Below are 24747 nucleotides of genomic sequence, written 5' to 3'. Positions count from 1 at the left end.
AAAGCCTCCTCCTGAGTGTGTAGCTGTGACGCGAGAAGGGTTAGGGTGTATGTAATGCTGTGGATTACCAGAAGACATTGTTTCATTTGAGGGGATCAGTAGAAGAGGGTCGTTTGAAGGAGCCAAACCCCTGCGGATGAAGGGTTCTAAATGAGAGCCACCAGAATACACTCCTCCCGATCTGTGTATTTCTCTCCTCTCTCTCTCCCTCTTCATGGTATCCTCGCCATAATGCACTCCTCCTCATCTCCCCACCCGTCTCTCTCCGCCCATCGTCTCTCTCTTCTAATCTCCTTTGCGATCACCCATCTCCTTCTCACCTTCTGTCTCGCTTCCATAAATACACTTGTTTTCTCTCCCTCTCCTTCATTCCCTCTCCACTTCTCCTTCTGCTCTCCATCCTCTTTCCTCTTTCCTCCGAGGTGTCACTCTCCTCTCTATCTCCCCTCCTCTTCCTCTCTATCTCCTCTCTTTCTCTCCCTCTTCTCTCTGATGGCCTTGCATCCCAGCGGGTGGTGAGGCCCCGGGTGGAGGATGTTTGCGGTGGGCTGTGCTCATGGAGGGCTAGAATGTCAGGACAATCATCAGAGCCCAGAGAGCCTGTGATGTGGAAGATGTGGTTCACCGTGTGGATCACAGGCGCTAACATGTCTAGCGGACAGACTGGGGCGGCTGTAAGTCATATCCCACTTACCCTGTTCAATTAGAACGTAGCGAACAGTTCAGCGCGGACGTCTTCACATTGTTCCTTCATTGTATTGACTCTTGAGCAAGTGAACATTGTTAAAAGGCCAGCTCGTTGTTTCAAATATTTGATAGTGAATTTTCACGAACACTCTTAACTGAGCTTTTTGGTGCTCCGCTTAAATTCCGTCAGTCAACTTTTTGAGTATCGTCATACAGGAAACAGGATACAATCTTTAAAAAAAGAAGACTTTACCAGTTCAGCCCTCCCTCGCCGTATCTCTCCCTCTTTCTGTCTGTGGGTGTGCCTCTGCATTGCTTCTGTGCTTAACTCTCTGTGCCTTAAGTGTTAGTCCTTCCCCAGATCAAGGGATTCATTACAAGCAAAGCCCAGGATCGCACGTCCCCAGATCACACATCCTTGTCTGGCATTGTGAAGTGCTGTTTACACTGGCTTGTTCAACTAGCCCCTAGTCCCTAGGTAAACAATAGCAGAACACTGACTTAGGCCCTGTAATCCCTGCATACAAGCCCATGGGCTGGGGCTCTGTGCCTCTGACTGACAACGATAAGAAACAGTGGTGCTGGATTATGCTCCTCTAAAGAAAAGCAGCTTTTCCCGGCCTGCTTGTGTGTGCGTGCGTGTGCGCGCGTGCGTGCGCGTGCGAACAAACTACTTGGAAATTTGTGACTGCCCCAAAACGGCTCCTTATTATGTAATTTAACATTATAAGCATGAGATTATTGAAATGAACAAGGATGATGGTGGCGGTGTGGCAGAGTAGCCGAATCAAATCAAATCAAACTTTATTTGTCACGTGCGCCGAATACAGCAAGTGTTGACCTTACCGTGAAATGCTTACTTACAAGCCCTTAACCGACAGTGCGGTCCTAATAGATGTATGGACCGCAGTCATAGAACATTCAGAGAAAGCCGTGTCAGTCAGAGAATGTTTAGGACAGCAGGAAATGACAGAGAGGCTGCAGATTTAAATACAAATGATGATAAGGGGCCCTCATCCTCAGCTCTTTGAAGTGGTTGGCTATAAAGAAGCCTCAAGAGATAATATGTACAAGCCTATTTTAAGAGGCGGAAACATTTAGAAAATATAAGAAACCTGTCGAATCCCCTGAGGCGTTTATAGCTGTAATTATTCATGCACTTATTTCCTTGTTCCTCCCCACCCCAATTTTGAGTCCATTAAAGAGCTCTCCTGAAAGGTGGATGTTCCAGCATCTGCTGCAGAGGTTTCTCTTTTATAGTCTTTGACTCAAAATCACAGTTTCAATGACTAACATTTTTTACAAGAGTGCTACTCACGAATCTGAGAGAGTCTCAGTTGGAAGTGAGCGTCTCTAATAAACCCTCCTCTTTAGTCTACTAGAGGCTTCCGCCATGAGCCCGCTCGCTGCTTGGTCCTTCTTTGGGTCCCTGTTTGTATTTGCCTGCGAGGTCTTTACAGGTGGGTGGGGGGGGTGGGGGGGATGTTGCACCCAGGTGACTCACTGGCTGACGGGAGCAAACCAAACGGCGGCTCAATTGCTGTTGTTGACAGCCCAGATGCTCAGCTTCTCAGACTGCAGTTAATAAACTACAGGAAGATGATTATCACACAGGCAGGCACAGCACAGGGGTGTTTAAATAGAACGGCTTCCTTCCTAGTCTCCACCTTGCAAGCAGGACTAAATATAGGCCTCAGGAACATGCGGTAACCTGCTTTGTACACCTTTGATGTGTAATTATCGAATCGTTGACTTTTCCAAATTCCAATCCGGGGCTGAGGTACCCCGTGTTACTAGGACACTGTAGTCGTAGACAGGTTCATATTGCTTCCTGTTGACCTAACTGAAAACAAATGACAAGGGTGTCGGATAGGTAGCTCGTAGGTTAATGGTCATGTGACATATGGGAAGCAGGTTTTGTATCATTTCTTGTTACTGTACTTCATAGTGCCGTTACATGGCACTTTCATACAGCATCACCTTCCCCAGATGAATCATATTTTAAGTATATACACACAGCCTGTACTTTTTCATCAAAAGAGAGAGCGAGAGAGAGAGAGAGAGAGAGAGAAAAATCCCCCGGCTTATATAACCATAACTTTTGATTCTTGATGTCAGAGGGTGGTATCACTTTGATGTTTCGGGATGATGTTTCTGAAAAAGAGGGATTGCCGGGGAGGAAAAGCAAGAGGAAAGAAGATGAAGGTGGCTGAACAAAACATGCGGGCACCTTTGAGTTGGCTCAAGCTCTGTGCTATAGGGGATTGGAGATAAACAATTAAGGTAGATAGCTAGATAGGGAGGAGACGGTTCGGGTCTGGGACTCCATGGAGCTGCAGTGTCCAGGCTGAGGACACTGTAACCTGGGTAGAGTGAGGGACAGTCTCCTGGGCCACTTGGCTGATTGACTCAGTTTTAATGGCCTGCCTTCCTGGGCCACAGCTGTCTCATTCTCACCCTGTTGTGTCTGTGTCCCTGGCCAATTGGTATTTGTCAGGCTGGGGTGAGAACTCAGCAGCGTGACCCACCACTGGTGGAGGGCCAGGGGGAGATGGAGGAGGGTGGTGCCTGGGTGGGGGTGATGGTGGGAAGCTAGGCCCTGGAGGGAGGGGTGGAGGAGGTCACCCCTTCGGTGGTGTCAAGTTCAGGCAGGTCACCGTTGTTTTCCTGGGCGCTAGCTAGTAGAACACGAGTGACTGAGGCCTCCATAGTGAATGAAGCCGTTGTTCTTGGCCTGTCCACTGTGATGTCATCTCATCTACAGCATCTGGGCCAGGGTTAGGATAGGAAATCAGTCTTCTGTTTTTCCAACTATGAAATACCAGTGTGTTGGGTGACGGGGTGTGTCTGTTCACAAAGCCTGTTTGAGAGAGAGCGAGAGAGAGAGAGAGAGAGAGAGAGAGAGAGAGAGAGAGAGAGTTGTTATTGTGGGGTTTGTTGTCTTCTCTCAATCAATCACATTTATTTATAAAGCCCTTTTTACATCAGCAGTACAGAAACCCAGCCTAAAACCCCAAAGATCAAGCAATGCAGATGTAAAAGCACAATGGCTAGGAAAAACTCCCAGGAAATGCAGGAACCTAGGAAGAAACCCCGAGAAGAACCAGGCTCTGAGGGGTGGCTGGTCCTCTTCTCTCTTGTTGACAGGCCTTTTATAGATGGGTGGCTGAATGGTGTGTGCATGGCCCTAGATGACAGTTTGCCATGTGCTCTCTCTTTTATCTGGCTCTGTAAGGAACTTTACGACCTGTTTGCGCTTGTGAGTCTTCTGTCTTGCATCCAAACTACCATGTGTGCTCAGAGAAGGGTAGAACTTTTGTCTTGATGTGCTATGTTTGTGCAGGCCTGCTCGGGTGGAATTTTTCCCCATCACATGAAAACTGTGTCCGTTATTACTGTTGCCTTAATCACTGTCATTTCCCAGAAGGCAATAGCATCACACAGTGAAGCATGTAACTGAATGCTGCTCGATGTTTCGTCTGAATAGGTCGGGAGGAAAGTCTTAGTGGGTTAAGCTGTGTTGGACACACACGTAATACTGTGTTGCTTGCTTCTACCCAATGTGGATGAGGAGTGTTATAAAATTGTGTGTCATGGACGTCATTCACAGTATTACAATTATATGTTTGGGTGTAGGGCCTATCTCATTCTAAATGGTTATAGTTATAACAAATGACTAGAAATGCATATATTACATAAATTAATTCTGTTCCATGATTATAAATCACTGTCAATTATTACAAGCTGTTTTGGTGCCTTTCAAGAGGCCACACAGGAACTCAGCCCTCTGTCACAGGTTGTTCTGCCCACTTCTGCTGTGGTCATGTGACGTGCGTCCCCTGCTGGGACAGGCCCAGCCGTGGCGGAGCAGAGCGGCATAACCACACAGCAGCAGCAGCAGGAGAGAACCAGACCAGAGCTGAGCGGTGGTGGCGGTGGGTGGGTGAGGCTGTGGGTGGAGCTGCTGGTAGATGGGTATCAGATGGGGCAGGATTAGGCCACTGTGATCGCACCCATGTGTGCCTGCCACATGCGGCTGGGGTGGCTCCACCGGGTCTGGGGCTGGGCACTGGCTCACTCAGGGTGCGGGGCCCGGCCTGGTGGATGGGTGGGGGAGGGGGAGCTGGGCAGTGCTGGTGGGCCGTGGCTTGACCCCAGCAGAGAGAGGTTCAGCCCAAGGCCTTTGCTGCATCCCAAATAGCACCCTATTCCCTTATATAGCTTCTACTTTCCACCAGGCTATATAGGGAATAGGGTGGGCGTTTGGGACACACTCCTTGTCCCAGAGCTGCGCTGGGTAGCTACACTGGCGTTGGAAGTTGAGAAATGGAATGGTCTACTTTCAAAGTTACATGTTGAACTGTATTGTGTTGAAGGGGAGGTGGGAAGTGAAATCTGTGGTGACATGCAAGGCTGGTGGATTTCTTGGGTTCAGCCTAGCCATCCAAGAAAGAGTAGGCATGTTAGAATATGTATCAGTAGCATCTAATCAGATCAAATCTAATCCCGTTTTATTTGTCACATGCGCTGAATACAACAGGTGTAGCCCTTACAGTGAAATGCTTACTTACAAGCCCTTAACCAACAATGCAGTTTTAAGAAAAATAAGTATTAATAAAAAAATAGATAAGTAAAAAAAATTAAATCAACATAACAAATAATTAAAGAGCAACAGTAAAATAACAGTAGCGAGGCTATATACAGGGGCTACTGGTACAGAGTCAATGTGCGGGGGCACAGGTTACTCGAGGTAATTGAGGTAATATGTACAAGTAGGTAGAGTTAAAGTGACTATGCATAGATAATAAACAGAGTAGCAGCAGTGTAAAAGAGGGGACAATGCAAATAGTCTGGGTAGCCATTTGATTAGCTGTTCAGGAGTCTTATGGCTTGGGGCTAGAAGCTGTTAATAAGAAGCCTTTTGGACCTAGACTTGGCGCTCAGGTACCGCTTGCTCTCATGCATGCTTCAGTGTTTCTTTCCTCGAACCGAGCATAGAAGTAATTTAGCTCGTCTGGTAGGCTCGTGTCACTGGGCAGCTCACGGCTGTGCTTCCCTTTGTAGTCTGTAATAGTTTACAAGCCCTGCCACATCCGACGAGCGTCGGAGCCGATGTAGTACGATTCAATCTTAGTCCTGTTTTGACGCTTTGCCTGTTTGATGGTTTGTCGGAGGGCATAGCGCAATTTCTTATAAGCTTCCGGGTTAGAGTTCCACTACTTGAAAGCGGAAGCTCTACCTTTTAGCTCAGTGTGGATGTTGCCTGTAATCCATGGCTTCTGGTTGGGGTATGTACGTACAGTCACTGTGGGGACGACGTCATCAATGCACTTATTGATGAAGCCAATGACAGATGTGGTGTACTCCTCAATGCCATCAGAAGAATCCCGGAACATATTCCAGTCTGTGCTCGCAAAACAGTCCTGTAGTTTAACATCTGCTTCATATGACCATTTCTTTATTGACCGAGTCACTGGTGCCTCCTGCTTTAGTTTTTGCTTGTAAACAGGAATCAGAAGGATATAATTATGGTCAGATTTGCCAAATGGAGGGCGAGGGAGAGCTTTGTACACGTCTCTGTGTGTGAAGTAAAGGTGGTCTAGAGTTTTTTTTCCTCTGGTTGCACATTTAACATGCTGGTAGAAATGAGGTAAAACGGATTTATGTTTCCCTGCTTTAAAGTCCCCGGCCACTAGGAGCACCGCCTCTGAATGAGCGTTTTCCTGTTTGCTTATGGCCGTATACAGCTCATTGAGTGCAGTGGTAAATAGACAGCTACGAAGAATATAGATGAAAACTCTCTTAATAAATAGTGCGGTCTACATCTTATCATGAGATACTCTACCTCAGGTTAGCAAAACCTCTAGACTTCCTTCCTATTAGATTTCGTGCACCAGCTGTTGTTTACAAATATATACAGACCGCCACCCCTTTTCTTACCGGAGGCGGCTGTTCTATCTTGCCGATGCAGCGTAAAACCCGCCAGCTGTATGTTATTCATGTTGTCGTTCAGCCACGACTCGGTGAAACATAAGATATTACAGTTTTTAATGTAGGATATTCGTGATCGTAGTTTGTCTATTTTATTATCCAATGATTGTACGTTGGCTAATAGTACTGATGGAAGAGGCAGATTACCCACTCGCCATCGGATCCTTGTAGGCTCCTCGATATCTCCGTCTCTTTCTCATGCGAATCACGGGGATGTGGGCCTTGTCGGGTGTCTGAAGTAAATCCTTCGCGTTCGACTCGTTAAAGAAAAAAAATCTTGTTCCAGTACGAGGTGAGTAATCACTGTCCTGATATCTAGAAGCTCTTTTCGGTCATAAGTGACGGTGGCAGAAACATTATATACAAAATAAGCTACAAATAATGAGAAAAAACACACACATAGCACAATTGGTTGGGAGACCATAAAACGGCAGCCATCTCCTCTGGCGCCATTGTACTAAAGCCATAAGGCCATATGTTTGTGCTTGGCTATGTGTGGGTTCTGGTCGAGAGCAGGCTGGGGACAGTCGGCCCCATACTTACCAACATTAAAATAACTTTATTTGAAAGGTATTTTAGATTCATTTTCATTGAATTATAAACGTTTTCGTGTTTGGAAGAGCATGTGACTGCCCTGTAAATCTTATGGAACAAAATCCCAAAGAGAGAGAAAGAGTAAAAGATTCCACCCCCGTGCAGACAGACAGGCAGAACATTCAGCCCGTTTTCCAACTCCAATCACAACATGGAGTCCTGTTGTTCTTCATGGATGGAATTCATTTGTTTGTTTATTTTTCCATCATTGACTCCAAAGGGGAACTCGGCCAGTCTTTGTTCAACATTAAGCGTAATGCCCCCTAACATTTTCTTCTCTGACGATCTGATATCCATTACCATGTTCATTTCAAACCGTTTTTTTTCTGTCATCACAATGTTTCTGAAACAATGTTTAGTTCGGGAAAGAAGACAATGAAATGAGTGACTGGCTGGATTGTTAGACGGTGGTTTGTTTGAAGCTGTATTATTCTCAGGCATTCCCTGAAAAGTAAGCTGATATGATTTGTCAGAGCCGATTCCTCGTGCGTGTACTCATCCCTGAGAAAGAGGCCCTGAGATAATGACACACTGCCTACTACAGGCAGGGAGGGCTCCCAAACACACACACACACACAGCCGTAAAAAAAAAGGCAGGTGTGTGAAAGAGAAAGAAAGAGAAACAGAGAGAGAGAAATAAAGAGATAAATTACGTAACCAAGTTAATTTCTACTTTTTTATTTTTCTTAGATGGGAAAGCACACATGGCCCCATAAATGATGTGAATATATGCAAATTGGCCCGTAACTCCACCTACACAACAGCATAGGCCGAGGACTATGCATCCTTTAAGCAAGCATGGTTCGTAAAGACATTGGCAGGTCAAATTCAAGGACTTTCAGGGACTTTTTCAAGCACTTCATTGTCATTTTCAAGGATGTCAATGTTATACAATTGTATAATTTATATAATTGTACATATAGGGCCTTATATAGAATCCCCCCTCCTCCCAAAATGCATGCAAAAAGTGTCGACAAAAAAAGTAGGCCATTACCACTAAGAAAAAAATATGTTTTGGGGCCTTTGCCAAGACATTGCTATTCAAATTACATTGTAAAATATGTGAGAATAATGTGGACATTGCCTGACTAAATAGTTTGGATGCATGGAGATTTATCTGCCTATGTGGCCGACACAGGGTCACATAATAAAGCTGTGAATAGCGTCAGCATTCATCTCACCATTTGAATCTCACCATTTGAACCCCTTTTTTAACGGAATGATTTGTATGGAAAGCCAAGTTGAAGCCAACAGATGTCCTCATAAAAGGTGCTGCATGGTCAATCCGACATCTGCATTGGCCCGTACAGCATTTACTGCGATGCGGCCTCCGCAGAAGTCAGAGCATTCTGGGAGCTGTCGTGAGCATCCAATAAATAGGTCTGGTCCGTCCCACTCGAAGTGATTCAGAGCTGATCTCTACACCAACCATGATAAAGGATTCAAACATAGGTTTCAAATCAACATGCGAGTTCTATTGAATATAGCTATAGCTTATATCATAATGTAATGACATAAACAAAAATGGCAGATTATTATCAAGGACTTATCAACAGCTGTAACAAGTTTTTACTGTTGCCCTAGTAAATAGAAAGACCCACATAGTAGACTAACAGTGAAATGCTTAATTACGGGGCCCCGCAGAGAGAGGAAAATTGAAATAATAGACAAAATAATAACACGAGTGAGTGAGTAGGTGGGTGTGGTGGTAATTACCGATGCTGTACCCCAGCGTCGTGAGTGACGATGTAAGAGCCATTTCAGCTCAGAGCCCGAGCCTCTGTTGCTCCTCAGAACTCCACAAGTTAAACAAGAGGCATCCCAGTTCCGCCGATCTACTCGCTGCCTTTCAAATGTTATGGAATGTGGTTTTCTCTGTGGTTTCCCCCCTATGATCGTCTGGAGCCAACTGGAAACCATTTCACGTCTTAAAATAGGGCTTTGCTTTTGGGATAGAGAGCGAGGTCTTTGTAGATATCAAACAAGCTGTGGCGGGTAGAAGGGGGAAAAAAATAAAATCTTGCTTCAAAAAATAGCATCGAGATTTTTTAATGGTGGACATGAAAGTTATTAATGTAACGCTCCTACCATTTCAGCTGGAACGGCAGCGCTCTGTGCCGCGGAGCTGTGCTTTCAGTGCCTGAGCTTAAAGGGAGGTTTGAAGGGAACAACTGTGTGTAGTGGATACAGAAGGGATGCATCCCAATTGGCACCCTATTCCCGACACAGTGCGCTACTTTTAGGCAAAAGTGGCGCACTGTGTAGGGAATAGCTCTGGTCAAAAGTGGCGCACTGTGTAGGGAATAGCTCTGGTCAAAAGTGGCGCACTGTGTAGGGAATAGCTCTGGTCAAAAGTGGCGCACTGTGTAGGGAATAGGGTGCCAATTGGGATGCAGGCTGTGTGCTGTGGATACAGAGGGAGACCCCTTCTGCCTCAGAAGTGATGACGCCTGTTTGAAGTCCCTCCCACCCACCTCTGTCACACCTCCGCTTGTTGCAGTCTGAGTTAAGAAACGTTTTGGTTCACTGTTAGGCTGTCAGACCTAGTTAATGTGCAGGTTTCATAGCATGTAGGTGTCTGTGCATGTGTTCACGTTTGTGTGCGTGCGTGCGTGCGTGCGTTCATTTGGGTGTGTATGTGTGTGTGTGTGTGTGTGTGCGTGTGTGTGTGTGTGGGCGTGCATGTGTGCATGAGTGTGTGCATAGGCATTGTGGTGGTTGGGTTTCTGACATGCATCCTGTATATCAAGGCCAAGTCGAAGAGCTTGTGTGAATACATTCATGGTGATGTGTACTGTGGTTAGGCAACTTGCCTCCTCTTTGTGTTAGTGTGTGCGTGTGTGTGCGTGTGTGTGTGTGAACGTATATTCATGTATGCGGGGAAACACGCAACATAGACAGTGAGAGGGGTAGGATAGGGACCGGGAAAAACAAGCCCCTTTCTCCTCTCTCTCATTACCTTATCTGATTTATAGAAGGAGAGAGAGAGAGAGAGAGACAAAACAGAGCGCTAGCGGAAGGGAGTTAGCAGTAAACATTGAGAAGCAGGTAACCGCGTATGCACCTGGTACACCTCACCGCAAACGACTTCAAACAGTCAGAGGCACGTTCGCAGCACCTTAACCATTTCACAGCCATCCACGGCAGGCAGCATTCAAGGAACAGCGCCAACAATGAACGCCTCGATGCCTTAATCAGTTGAGGCAGGGCCACAGCAAAACTTCCTTGTCAGACACTCCCTAACTAACTATCCTACAGGCCTATACAGAGCCCAGCCTTGCACAGTCCAGCCCTGCACAGCCCAGCCATGCACAGTCCAGCCCTGAAAATTACAGCCCTGGAGAGTCCAGCCCTGCATAGTCCAGCCCTAAGGAGTCCAGCCCTACACAGCCCAGCCATACACAGTCCAGCCCTACACTGTCCAGCACTACACAATCCAGACCTACACAGTCCAGCACTACACAGTCCAGACCTACACAGCCCAGCCCTACACAGTCCAGCCCTAAGGAGTCCAGCACTACATAGTCCAGCACTACACAGTCCAGACCTACACAGCCCAGCCCTACACAGTCCAGCCCTAAGGAGTCCAGCACTACACAGTCCAGCACTACACAGTCCAGACCTACACAGCCCAGCCCTACACAGTCCAGCCCTACACAGTCCAGACCTACACAGCCCAGCCCTACACAGTCCAGCACTACACAGTCCAGACCTACACAGTCCAGCACTACACAGTCCAGACCTACACAGCCCAGCCCTACACAGTCGAGCACTACACAGCCCAGCCCTACACAGTCCAGACCTGCACAGTCCAGACCTGCACAGTCTAGCCCTAAGGAGTCCAGCCCTACACAGCCCAGCCCTACACAGCCCAGCCATACACAGTCCAGCCCTACACAGCCCAGCCCTACACAGTCCAGCCATACACAGTCCAGCCCTACAGTCCTACAGTCCAGGCCTGCACAGCCCTGCACAGCCAAGACCTACACAGTCCAGCCCTGCACAGCCCAGCCCTACAAAGTCCAGTCCTGCACAGCCCTGCACAGCCCAGCCCAGCCCGACACAGCCCTGCACAGCCCAGCCATACACAGCCCAGCCATACACAGTCCAGCCCTACACTGTCCAGCCCTAAGGAGTCCAGCACTACATAGTCCAGCACTACACAGTCCAGACCTACACAGCCCAGCCCTACACAGTCCAGCCCTAAGGAGTCCAGCACTACACAGTCCAGCACTACACAGTCCAGACCTACACAGCCCAGCCCTACACAGTCCAGACCTACACAGCCCAGCCCTACACAGTCCAGCACTACACAGTCCAGACCTACACAGTCCAGCACTACACAGTCCAGACCTACACAGCCCAGCCCTACACAGTCCAGCACTACACAGTCCAGACCTACACAGCCCAGCCCTACACAGTCCAGCACTACACAGTCCAGACCTACACAGCCCAGCCCTACACAGTCGAGCACTACACAGCCCAGCCCTACACAGTCCAGACCTGCACAGTCTAGCCCTAAGGAGTCCAGCCCTACACAGCCCAGCCCTACACAGCCCAGCCATACACAGTCCAGCCCTACACAGCCCAGCCCTACACAGTCCAGCCATACACAGTCCAGCCCTACAGTCCTACAGTCCAGGCCTGCACAGCCCTGCACAGCCAAGACCTACACAGTCCAGTCCTGCACAGCCCTGCACAGCCCAGCCCTACACAGTCCAGCCCGACACAGCCCAGCCATACACAGTCCAGCCCTGCACAGCCCAGCCCTACAAAGTCCAGTCCTGCACAGCCCTGCACAGCCCAGCCCAGCCCGACACAGCCCTACACAGCCCAGCCATACACAGCCCAGCCATACACAGCCCAGCCATACACAGTCCAGCCCTACACAGTTCAGCCCTACACAGTCTAGCCATACACAGTCCAGCCCTATACAGCCCATCCATACACAGTCCAGCCCGACACAGCCCATCCATACACATTCCAGCCCGACACAGTCCAGCCCTACACAGTCCAGACCTACACAGCCCAGCCATACACAGTCCAGCCATACACAGTCCAGCTCTACACTGTCCAGACCTACACAGCCCAGCCATACACAGCCCAGCCATACACAGTCCAGACCTACACAGCCCAGCCATACACAGTCCAGACCTACACAGCCCAGCCATACACAGCCCAGCCATACACAGTCCAGACCTACACAGCCCAGCCATACACAGTCCAGTCCGACACAGCCCAGCCTAACGCCTCTCTCTGGCCACTCACACTCTCTCATACATCAAACCTTTGATTCTGTGAGTCTCTGTGTCAGAATATTTTGTCCCCTTTGTTTTCCTATCCAAAGATGAAATAAGAAGGTTAAGTGCATGGATTTAACTGATGTTGTCTGAGGTAGCAGCAGAATGAAGAGATGAGAAAACAGCCCTTGCCTTAATTGTCTAAGAAAAGAGAGGAAAGAGGAAACCCCAACTTAATTAGGTCTATAATCAATAGCCTAACTGTTAAATGTGCCTGGCTTTGAAAATCATCCATATATATCTAAGTATGTGGACATCCCTTCAAATGAGTGGATTTGGCTATTTTAGCCACACCGTTGCTGACAGGTGTATCAAATCAAACACACATCCATGCAATCTCTATAGACAAACATTGGTAGTAGAATTGCCTTACTGCGGAGCTCAGTGACTTTCAAAGGATGCCACCTTTCCAACAAGTTAGTTCGGAAAATTTCTGCCCTGCTAGAGTTGCCCCGGTCAATTGTAAGTGCTGTTATTGTGAAGTGGAAACGTCTAGGAGCAACAACGGCTCAGCCGCGAAGTGGTAGGCCACACAAGCTCACAGAACGGGACCGCCGAGCGCTTGCAACACTTACTGCTGGTTGCAACACTCACTACCGAGTTCCAAACTGACTCTGGAAGCAACGTCAACAAAATAACTGTTCGTCGGGAGCCTCATCATCCCATCATCCCACCCATCATCAAATGGGTTTCCATGACCAAGGGTTAGTGGAAACGTGTTAAATAGAGTGATGAATCACGCTTCGCCATCTGGCTGCTAAATGACAAAAATGTAAATGAATTATTTAATCAAGCAGTGTGCTTAAAGCATCAGACAAGCTCAGTGAATATAGTTGATTTGATTAAAAAACATTTCTGTTGGTCCAAAGAACAGATAGCCCTAATATACACAGGGTACCAGTACAGAGTCGATGTGCAGGGGCTCCGCCTCTTTAGTTTACACGGTTGCCACAATTTCCTCGATGTCCTCTTCCTCCTCCAGAGTAGTACATCAGCTGTACCTTCTTCGGTGTCTTTCCAGGGGTACGAGGTAATTGAGGTAGATATGTACATATAACTAGGAATTAACACACTCAGAAACAGGATAGATAATAAACAGTAGCAGCAGCGTATGTGATGAGTCAAAACAAGTTTGTGAAAAAAGGGTTAATGCAGATAGTCCGGGTAGCTATTTGGTTAACTATTTAACTAAGTATTTAGCAGTCATATGGTTTGGGATAAGAAGCTGTTCAAGGTCCTGTTGGTTCCAGACTTTGTGCATCGGCACCGCTTGCCATGCGGTAGCAGAGAGAACAGTCTATTACTTGGTGGCTGGAGTCTTTGACAATTTTTTGTGCCTTCCTTTGACACCGCCTGGTATAGAGGTCTTGGATGAAAGGGAGGGCCCATGCCAAATATTTTCAACCTCTTGAGAGGGAAGAGGCATTGTCTTGCCCTCTTCACAACTGTGTTGGTGTGTGTGGACCAAGATAGATTCTTAGTGATGCGGACACCGGGGAACTTGAAGCACTCAACTCGCTCCACTACAGCCCCGTCGATGTAAATGGGGGCGTGCTCGGCCCTCTGTTTCCTATAGTCCACGATCAACTCTTTTGTCTTGCTGAAGTTGAGGGAGATGGTGTTGTCAAGTCCAATCCAATGTATTTAGAAAGACCTTTTTACATCAGCAGATGTCACAAAGTGCTTACACAGAAACCCAGCCTAAAACCCCAAAACAGCCAACTATGCAGATGTAGAATCACACTGCCTTGTCTCCTGACCTCCTCCCTGTAGGCCGTCTCATCGTCGTCGGTGAACAGGCCAACCACCGTTGTGTTGTCAGCCAACTTAATAGTAGTGTTGGAGTCGTGCTTGGCCACGCAGTCGTGGGTGAACAGGGAGTACAGGAGGAGACTAAGCACGCACCCCTGAAGGGCCCCCATGTTGAGGATCAGCGTGGCAGATGTGTTGTTGCCTACCCTCACCACCCGGGGGCGGCCCGGCAGGAAGTCCAGGATCCAGTTGAAGAGGGAGGTGTTTAGTCCCAGGGTCCTTAGCTTAGTGATGAGCTTGGAGGGGACTATGGTGCTGAACACTGAGCTGTAGTCTATAAACAGCATTCTCACATGGGTGTTCCTCTTGTCCAAGAGGGCAATGTGGAGTGCAATACAGAGTTTCTTCGTCTGTGGTTCTGTTGGGGCGGTATGCGAATTGGAGTGGATCCAGGATGTCTGGGATGATGGTGTTGATGTGAGACATGGCCAGCCTTTCAAAGCATTTCATGGCTACAGAAGTGAGTGCTACGGGGCGATAGTCATTTAGACAGGTCACCTTGACGTTCTTGGGCACAGCGTCTATTTTGGTCTGCTTGAAACACGTTAAAGACACGGCGGATGTTTAAAACGCGCTGGGAGAGCGTGTTTACAGGGTCTCGGCATCTGTCGCTGAGCCTCTGATCTTCATCTGTGAATCCCCCCTGTTTCTAAATCAGTGAGGATCCTCAGCAGCGTCTCTCTCTGAGGAGCAGCAGATGTCCCGGTGACTAAGAGAAAGAGCACTCTGTTGTGTTTCTGGAGGCTTAGGCCGCTTACTGCAGTTGGTTGTCTTTTCTGAATGGGAGACAGTGAACGGTCTTTCTCAGGTCAAACTGACTGGGAGCACAGAAGTCAGCTGCATCCCAAATGGCAACCTATTCCCCACATAGGGTGCCATTTGGGATGCACCGTTTTACGCTCCGCTTGCTTCATCTCCTTTCCAGAACGTGCCCAAAACCGGGAGAGTTACGGCAGCCAGTCGTGTTAGAATGAAATCATTGTGACTGGGGATCCAGAGTCCCCTCTCCTCTCTCTGCGGTCCAAGTCTCAAAGGGACGCCATCGTCTTTCTCCTCCTCCCATCCATCCCGGGGGGGGGGGGGGGGGGGGGGGGGGGGGGGGGTTGTAGAAAGAGGGATCCAAGTTAATGTGTCGAATTAGACGTTGCCACTTTGTCTTCATTAAAAGCAGAGAGCTATCCCAGCTCAAGTAGATTTCCCTTCTCATTAATTCAAGCCAACCCAGGGAATACTGTTTTCAATTATACATTCATTAACAAAACATTATGTCAATGTGATACATTTTTGATGAGGGGAAACAAGGGAGATGACTGTTGATATTTTTTAGGTTAATTGTACCACAGGGAAGGAAGAAAGTCCCCGAAAGTCCCTTATGCCCGTAGTACGCTCTGCTTCTAGTGCAAAGTTTAGAAGCGGATATGATATGTATAGGGGTGCTTAATGTTATTAAACTTTAGTGATATAATAAACTCATGTTCATTATTAGCACTTAAACAGCCCGATAACTTTTTGTAGTGTTTGTTTCAGACCATATTTTCTTCGATTCCGGGTTAGTTCTTTCGTCACCTTACCAGAGAGAGCTGCCTTCGAGGGAATTGCATGGGCGACATGAGGAGGACATAACCAAAGTCATGCCGTCAAACACAGCACATTTTAAACTGGTTGAGATGGATGAGAGAAATACCCCACTGTTCCACGGCTGCTGTGTGACAGTATTGTGCGGAATGTGCACATAGTATAGGGCAAGTCCGAGAGGTTGCCTGCGTCCCAAATGGCACCCTATTCCATATCTCGTGCACTACTTTTGACCAGGGCCCATAGGGTGCCATTTAGGACATGGACAATGTCCTTCCTGCTAACTACCATGTGATGACACGCATGAAAGATTTTCCTCTATAGGACATGTTTTTATGTGATTGTGATCTCTGGTCTTTGTATTACCCAGTGAACGTTACCTTTCGCATGTACAGAATGCTGCGCCTGTTTAGGCGTTGCTGCTTGGAAGTTGTGTTAAGATTCCAGGTAGATGGTTTTGCCTGCAGCTTGTCTGTGTGTCTCGCTCGTCTCATCGTTTACAGTTGTGTGAGGTTAAACTTGTTGTGGTTTACCATGGAAAATAAAGCCCATGTCTGTCACTGTGTGTCACGTGAGCAACACAACACTGCAGTTCCTCGACGGGGCACAGTGCGATGGAAACCTTTCAACGGTCCGATCCACTCTTAGTCTCAGCTGCATTTCCTCTTGCTACTGCGGCTGTCACAAATGGAGCAAAATGTGCAAATACCTATTTTATTTTACCTTGACAGGTGGCAATGTTAGTTTAAACCCGGTTGTCAGGTACTTTATCATATCTTCGACCTTGCTCTTTGTTGTCCATCCCAGCACCCGTGGCCCCTCAGCTCTGAATGAAGAACTGAGTTAAATGCAGTGGATAGAAAAATGCTCCCTTCCCCAGAAGGGACAGCGCTAACTCCATGTATAAGAAGGTAACACTGTCAGATGTTAGCATTGTGTGCTGTGGTCATGGTTTGTTTTGTTTTGCAGCAGTGGGGGGTCTTCAGTTGCGTAATGGATCAGGTGACGTGAGGAGTGAGTGATGGGTCTGTGTCAGCAGTCAGTACCATCCCCACTCCCCGGCAGCCTCCCTCCCAGCATATCCCAGGTCCCAGGCGCAGTAGCAGGGAGGGAAGCCTGCCTGGAAGGAGTGTGCTCGGCCGGCGCTGTAAAGGCAAACACACCCGTCTTTTTCATGTTTCTATTGGAGCGTGATGAAATGAGGCCGATGGACTTATCTCGGCTGCATCTGAGGACCACACTGTGGCCTTAAAGCTGACAAGCTGTTCCTGGTTAGCGTCTTGGCTCCGACGAGCCCCGCGCTAGAAGACGAGAGTCAGGGAGCAATTACGGGATGCAGCAGAGGCAGGGAGGCAGCGCTGCAGGTCCCAGGCAGGGAGGCAGCTGCCGGAGAGCTCACTGGGAGGGAGCGGTGTTCACATGTGCAACCGTACATTTACAAATCTCCTGAAAAAGTTCATCTGACTGTAGGACAAATAAGGTCCATTGTTTTAGCGGGGATGAAGGGAGAGCACAGAGTCGTGGGAGACCATGTTCAAACAAGCCCTCTCAGCAACTTGTTGAGAGAAAGAGAGAGAGAGAGAGAGAGAGAGAGAGAGAGAGAGAGAGAGAGAGAGAGAGAGAGAGAGAGAGAGATGCATGGCACTTTATTTTGGGGTGAAAATTACACAGTAAGAAGGCTTACTATGTTATTTGTACTGATTATCGATCGCTCAATGCCACCCTTTTTCTTGGCAGTGTCCCGAGAACCGCTGGCAACCTTGTTCTCTAGAGAACCCGGGGCAGAGGGTAGTGTCCCAGCCAAGCGGCCCTGGGCCTGGAGGAGTGTAACCCAGTGATGACAGTGGTTCTCTGTGATGCTGGACCACAGGGGGGCCCCCTGGGGCTGGGAGTGCTGCTCTGTGGTTTTGCCCTCATTGGGTTGGCTCACTGCCGACGGAGCTCTGCCGACTCCTGGAAGACCGACTGCTCCAGGAGAAGCTGACTCTGCTTTTAGAAGTGGCCAGTCAGAAAAGTAGGGCACTAAATAGGGAATAGGGTGCCATTTGGGATGCACCCAGTGTGAGTCACTCCTACACAGAACTCGGGGGAGAAGCTGCCCTTTCTGCCTTCACTCACTGGACCAGGCTGAGGTTTCCACCTTGCATAGCCATGATTAGCAAAGTCCCTGAGCTGCTCACAAGCAAAACGCTGCCCATCTGACTCTGTCTCGTCTACAGGGTCTGAGCATCTGTCACTGATCCACTTATGTTCATCTGTGAATCACCCCCCGGTTTCTAAATCAGTGAGGATCCTCAGCAGCGTCTCTCTCTGAGGACGGAGGGTAGATGTGATAGATGTAGGTTGTCCTCCAATGCAACAGAGACCAGGGTTAAAGACCGACATGCTGGGTATGGTCCTCCCCTGTAGGTCTTTGCGTTTCCAGTGCCCCTAGATAAAAGGGAGAGCTCGAACATCTCCTGAAGATTAAAGACACACAGAGATGGAGTGACACGTGCTAATAGTGTACAAAGGCAGGCAAATGGAAAGGCTTTAATTGACGTGTGTGCGTGGGGACAGACACACACTCACACATAGACCCTCGTGACGAGCAGCGAGCTGTGTGTCCGGTCGGTGTGTCTCAGTGCCATTGATCTCTTTAATCAATTGATCTGGCTCTGGTTCGCCACTCAAAATGCATTAAGGTGCCACTCCATGCATGTTTTTATGCTATTATTTGGTATCAACATGATGAGGATTTTCTGAGGAGCTCATAGAGTACCTGCAGTGTGTGGATTTTCTTAGACATTTTTGGCCAATATCTGATATTTCCTTGCCAAAAAACAATACCGATAACCGATATTTAACATTTTAGCGACCTCTAGTACAGTTAAATAGTTGACACACACACATGGACACAGTGGTCTAAGGCACTGCATCTCAATGCAAGAGGCATCACTACAGTCCCTGGTTCAAATCCAGGCTGTATCACATCCGGTCGTGATTGGGAGTCCCATAGGGCAGCGCACAATTGGCCCAGCGTCGTCCGGGTTTTCCGGGGTAGGCCGTCATTGTAAATAAGAATTTGTTCTCAACTCACTTGGTACACACACACACACTGACCAAAAAGTTTTTTTGTTGGCATTTACGTGTGTCCCCATTACAAGTAAAACATCATCAAAACCTATTTTTTTCACCTACTTGCTGTGCTGTTTCGTTGTTCTTTTGTTCATTCGTTTCATTCTCAACCAGGATTTCATCACACATGTCAGGCAGTGAAGTTTCAGCTCTGTCTGTCCGTGGCCTCTTCCTCGGGGGCGCACTGTCGCTGTGTCCGTTTCCATCTTGTCCAGCTATGTATGTAACATTTCATGTAAACCCTGTTTCTTGTCTGCATCGAAGTAGCGATCCTTGTACATAGCATCGAGCATGGTGGTAAAGAGAGAATGCCACCAAATCGCTTGTTCACAGCCTGTGTGGGCAGATTTGTTGCCGGGGCAAACTGTTGTCAAGGGCAACTGTTTCATTCGCAAATGTGGGCCAGTAAAAACATCCCCCTCGTCGGGAAAAGGGGCCATCTTCACTCCATAGAAACGAGTCAGCACTAACGTTGCACACTAGCTGCTAGCTAACTGTTTAGCTTAACATTGACGAAGTCAGAATGGGCATGCGCACCCTACTGTCATGTGACAGACTCGGTAGCGTTAGAATTAGGAATTAGAATACGAATACTACACTGAACAAAAATATAAACGCAACATGTAAAGTGTTTGTCCCATGTTTCATGAGCTGAAAAAAAATATCCCCAAAATGTTCCAAACACACATAAAGCTTATTCCACATTTTGTTTACATTTGTTTACATCCCTGTCAGTTTTGTTGAGCAGGCGTTTCAATGCCATAACAGAGGGTATCACATCTGCTGCAGGCACAGTTGATGAGCTTATTTCTCGAGTCAGTTGTTCGAATAGAGCTAGCTAGTGTGTTCATGTTTCCAAGTTTCAAACATGTTCTCAAATGCCATTGAAATGGCAACAGCGGTATGACAACTAGCATATTCATGAGCATGCAATACGACTTTCCTCAGTACGAAATCCTTGATGACCCACTGTGCTGTCAGACTCAGCATGCACATGGGGCTGATATCACTGGTCCAAATGTCAGTCGTGAAGCTAATAGCAGTGACGATATTACTGTGTCAAAAAATTACTGTGTCAAAAAATTGTCAAAAAATATAAAAATAAAAGTGTACCGGTGCTCGACCAGTCGGCGAAAGCCAGCAACACCCATGACAGAGAGCGGTTGATTGTCAAGGGCAATGAATTCCATTATCTTGCCGTAATGGATTTCGCCTTTGAGTTGTCTCGCTGACATTTCCTTATTCTTTCAAATGACTGCTCAAATGACTTGTTGACTGCTCGATCCCCACAGCAGACATTGTGGGCTAGGTTAGGAATGCTGTGTTGCGCGTGTAGCACAAAATTGTACGCGCCATCAGATGAGAACATCTTTGTATATAACGCAGGTACATGACGTAATCATGCGCCTGCGTTAGATACAAAGATGTTCTCATCTTTCTGTGTTATATAGGTAGGCCCGTCAGCTTTGACATCGGTTTTGCACATCGGCGTTAAACTAGATAGTGGCCTTTTTAGCTAATATCGGCCGTTCTGACATGTTCACCGATATATCGTGCATCCCTAGATTTCCTGTTACAAATTAGATTCTGTAATAGGAATGGTTGGTTATGAGAGGTGGTGAAGAAGAAAAATAGGCTTGTTGATTTTGAATCCTGCCTTCTTCATAGCCCATAGCTGTAGCTGTTGACTATCTGTTTATTCATTTGTATTTTCTGCTGTGACTAACTTAGTGCGTCAAATACATTTGTAGATTTAGTGACGAAAACGATAGACGACATTCTTTATCTTGACCTAAGTTCTAAATGATCTTCTCTGGCTTCATTTAGTCAAGATAAATACATAAAAATGACTGGCTCATGCGCTCCCTGGATAGAACAGAGACATCAAATTACAAGGAGACGCATGAACTAAGAATGTATTATTTGTGTGTAGTGTCACCTCTACTTTGTGTGTGGTCTGGCTCTTCTCTGTGTTGCTCTGAAGTCTGCTCAATCTCATCACAGTTGTTGCTTTGTGTGAAACACCAAGAACAGAACGGTCTTACCAAATCCCTTGATATTATGGGCTGTTTGATGTCAGGGTCCGGAATTTCAAGAGATACTCTTTTTTTTTCCCAATTAAGATCTCATGTACTCAAAGGCCTGGCTGTGTCATGTCATTCTCACCCACCGTGTCTTTTCTCCTGTATTGTGCTGGATACAGCTTGCGTTGCATCCCTGGAGGAGTGATTGTCTGAAAGGCCTCGGTCGGTTTCCAATGTCTTCACTTCTGCCCCATGTTTTCCCTTAGCTGAATGCATGAAGGTGGTGATGCTCATCTGACAGATCTCAACGGGTTTGTTTTTATGGTGCCCACTGCAATTGTTTAGGGGCTTTCCCTGCACTCAACATAGCTCCTAAATCCAAACTGACACTGGTTATCTTAGCACGAAAGACACTCTACACTGTTGCGAAACTCTCCGTCGCTTGAAGGAAAACCGTTGAAATACTGTACGCATCACTTTGACTAACTTGTCATAAATACTCACCACAATATTCCTCATCTGGAGTGATGTCAGGCGATGCTAGTTTTTTTTATATGAAAAGCCATTGGTAAAATGGGAACAGCATGTCGGTCCCAGCTAGGGGAGTTCTGGCTTGCAAATATACAAGCAATTCCAAAATATTATTTCATAGACAGAACCCACAGGACAAGGCTCCTTCGAGCCGTCTTCTTCTTGGTTGAGTTCCAATGATATCTGTGGCCACATCAGAGCGTTGGGCCCTGTGATATCTGAGCCTGGTGGCTTAAATTGGAATGGCTGGTGGACTTAAAGCCTACCATGAGGTCCAGCTTTGGGAGACTGGTCAATGATGTAACGCTCATTCAATAACAAACCATTAGCCTTCCAGGCAGGCACACAACGTCTTTTTTAACGGTCCCGTTTCCACGGGGGGGGGGAACGGGCTCTTTCCTTTCCTTTCTCTCTCTCTCTTTCTTTCCATCTAGCTCTCTGTCTTTCTTGACTCTCGTCACCGTTCTCTCCTCACTCAAAGGCTTGAACAAACAAACAAACAGCGGGGGTTTGAGTCTCAAATCTATAATTCAAACCAGTCAACTACTGTGAGGATGTTTCCGAGCAAACCGTCAAGATGCCTCTCGGGATTTGAGTTCAGATCAAGGGTTTTAGGGTTTCCCTATAAGTTTTAAACCTTCAATCAATGTTTATGTAATTCATCACGCATCAACTATAGGGTTTGATTATATATGTAGGCAGAGGTTTAGTGTTATTTTTTAGGTGAGGGAGCGCAACAAAAATAATGAATGTCATCATTTATCAATCAAAGTTTGTACCGACAGACTATTGAATATCATTATAGAATATGCATAAAATGCATCCCCCAATTGCAAAGTCTGCCTATGCCCACACATATTGTCTTAAGAAAAAAACTGATATTTTGAATACCCTCAAACACAAAGTTAGCCATACCTAATTTCAAAATAGGCCATCATCACTGTCAATAAATCTTCACCTTTTTTCCGGTGAAATGTCCAAACTGCATGCCAATCATTTGATTTGAATCAGTTTCATGGGAATATGCATTGAGATCTTCTTGAGTTACTGTTGTGTGAGTGATATAAAGCAGATGGTGTTAACAAACTACAAGCCTTTCTTGTACTCCCATTTTGTTTCAATCAAAGCATATATCCTGCCTAGCGGCGCACGCTGTTGAGTTTTGGCCGCATGACGAATTTCTGGGGACTATTCAGCTTATGTTAAGAAGTAACTGAGGTGTTTTTGGTGTGACATGTTATAGGCCTGCTATGCTACAGGGGACATGCTGTTATATTCCGTTCCGTTATGTAAAATACAAATGAATCATTAAGTGATCTTGCGAGACTTTGATTCAGCTTTGATCTAACTTTACTAAATGAGCACCATTGTGAGAAGTGATAATCTTTTATTTGTAATAATAATAGATGTAAGTGATGAGTAGGACTATTAGGCGTAGGGAACAGATCTTGACGATGGGGGTTATTTTAAGCGATTTGAGTGCCCTTCGAATTGTGGTGCTGAAAGAACAGCACCGTAACCAAGTGGTCACATATCGTTCTGGGTTCCACTGCGCAAGAGGGAGTTTTATGAAGGTCAAGGCAGACACGCGATGAATTTGGATCCTAGATCTCGTCGGTGTGATGATAAGGTTCCTGCGGGGGATCAGTTTGTCTGCATACGCAATAGGAGGTGGTACGTTTCTGTCAGCTAAGCACTCGGACAGTAGGGCGAGTTCAAGTGCGACGTAGGCCTACTTAAGCCCCAAGTCCATAACAAACTGTTTTGAGGACATCCGTTTTAGCAACCCCTGACATTTTCTGTCAGTAGCAGTTGTTGTTATGTCAGATTTGGCCCGCTCAAAGGGCCTCTGCACACACCTACAGTTATTCATAATTGGCGCCCCTGCCAGAGAGAGAAGACAGGGAAGAAACCACCAATTACCTACCTACCTATAGGCTGCTTTAGCCTATATATTTATTGAGTTTGTCACTATCGTTTTCATGGAATTTTAGTGGTAATTAAATGGAATTTATTTAGAATTTATCCAAATGAATTTTCCAGAAATATTTTGACCTTGAATATTTTGCATTCTGAAATTGAAAAAAGGTGAGGGAGCGGCATGCCCGCGCTACAGCAGCGCTACATCCCTGTTGGTAGGGCCACTAATAGATTTTGGGGGACAGAGTGGCGCAGCAGTCTAAGGCACTGCATCGCAGGCTTAAGTTGATGTTTAATTAAGTCACATTAAGCTATGACGTAGCAGAACACACACCATCCGCATCTCACCTCCTCTGTCTGTCTGGCAGCAGCAGATCTGCCTCAGAGCAGTGCAGTGCAGGGTGAAGGGGTTTGGCTCTCACTCTCACACACACAGGGCTGAGAGGAGCGGGCCTCGCAGCCTACCTGCGGACGGCGCACACCGTGCAGGGGCGGTAACCATGGGAACGGTGTGCCTTGTTCCAGGCGGCCGTAGAGAGGGCCCAGCCCAGCAGGTGGGCTCTGAGATAGGAGAGAGAGGAGCAGCTCGGGGCTGTGTGGAAGAGGGTAGGAGGGAGGGAAGAGGAGGAAGGAGAAGGGGAGGGCATATCCACTGGAATCACTTCAGCCACAGGGGCAAAGAGAATTAATCAGACAGAATAAATTATGACATGAAAGTAGATCATCCACCCCCCTTCTCTGTGCATGCATTAAGCAGCCATGTTTCCCTAATCCCCACTATTTACTACTGCATCTAACTCTGGATGGATAGGGATGATGCATGCGGTTATGGATGGATAGAGGATTTGGGTGTGTATGGACTGCTTGTGCTGGTTTTGAATGGATTGATCCATTTATCCTGTGTTGAGTTTACCGATAGCCATCGAACTGAGCAGATGGAAAGCAGAATCAGGGACAGCGTAGACTTCCTCTGTGTCATGTCAGTGTCAATGGCTAATCAGCACTAGTTTGTTGTGCTTTGAAGAACAGGGAGTTCAGGGCCTAGTTAGACAGCTAGACAGACAGTGTTCACCATCCTCAACAGTAGGTGCAGGGTGTTGAGGGCTACACTGTAGTAAGTCAATGGAGTCTATCGATAAGGAAGATGTTTTGTATGGTTTATAAACGTTTGAAATAAAAAAAATTAAAAAGACAGA

At 47.1% G+C, this 24747-nt stretch overlaps 1 protein-coding gene and 1 long non-coding RNA gene across 11 annotated transcripts in view; one reads left to right on the top strand and one right to left on the bottom strand.

Moving 5' to 3' along the window:
- The window catches only part of LOC129820815 (transcription factor 7-like 2), a 65800-nt gene that overhangs the window by 3439 nt on the left and 37614 nt on the right, over positions 1–24747 (top strand). The window lies entirely within an intron of this gene.
- Positions 1475–19595, bottom strand: LOC129820862 (uncharacterized). The gene is made up of 2 exons (XR_008754249.1): positions 19140–19595; positions 1475–3547 (listed from the first exon to the last, which is right to left on the bottom strand). It is a non-coding gene; the product is annotated as an uncharacterized LOC129820862 (long non-coding RNA).

Source organism: Salvelinus fontinalis, chromosome 2 (assembly GCF_029448725.1).
Source record: "Salvelinus fontinalis isolate EN_2023a chromosome 2, ASM2944872v1, whole genome shotgun sequence".
In the NCBI taxonomy this organism is placed as follows: Eukaryota; Metazoa; Chordata; class Actinopteri; order Salmoniformes; family Salmonidae; genus Salvelinus; species Salvelinus fontinalis.
Note: the sequence above shows the minus strand (reverse complement) of the source record. Positions and strands in the feature narration are given on the sequence as shown.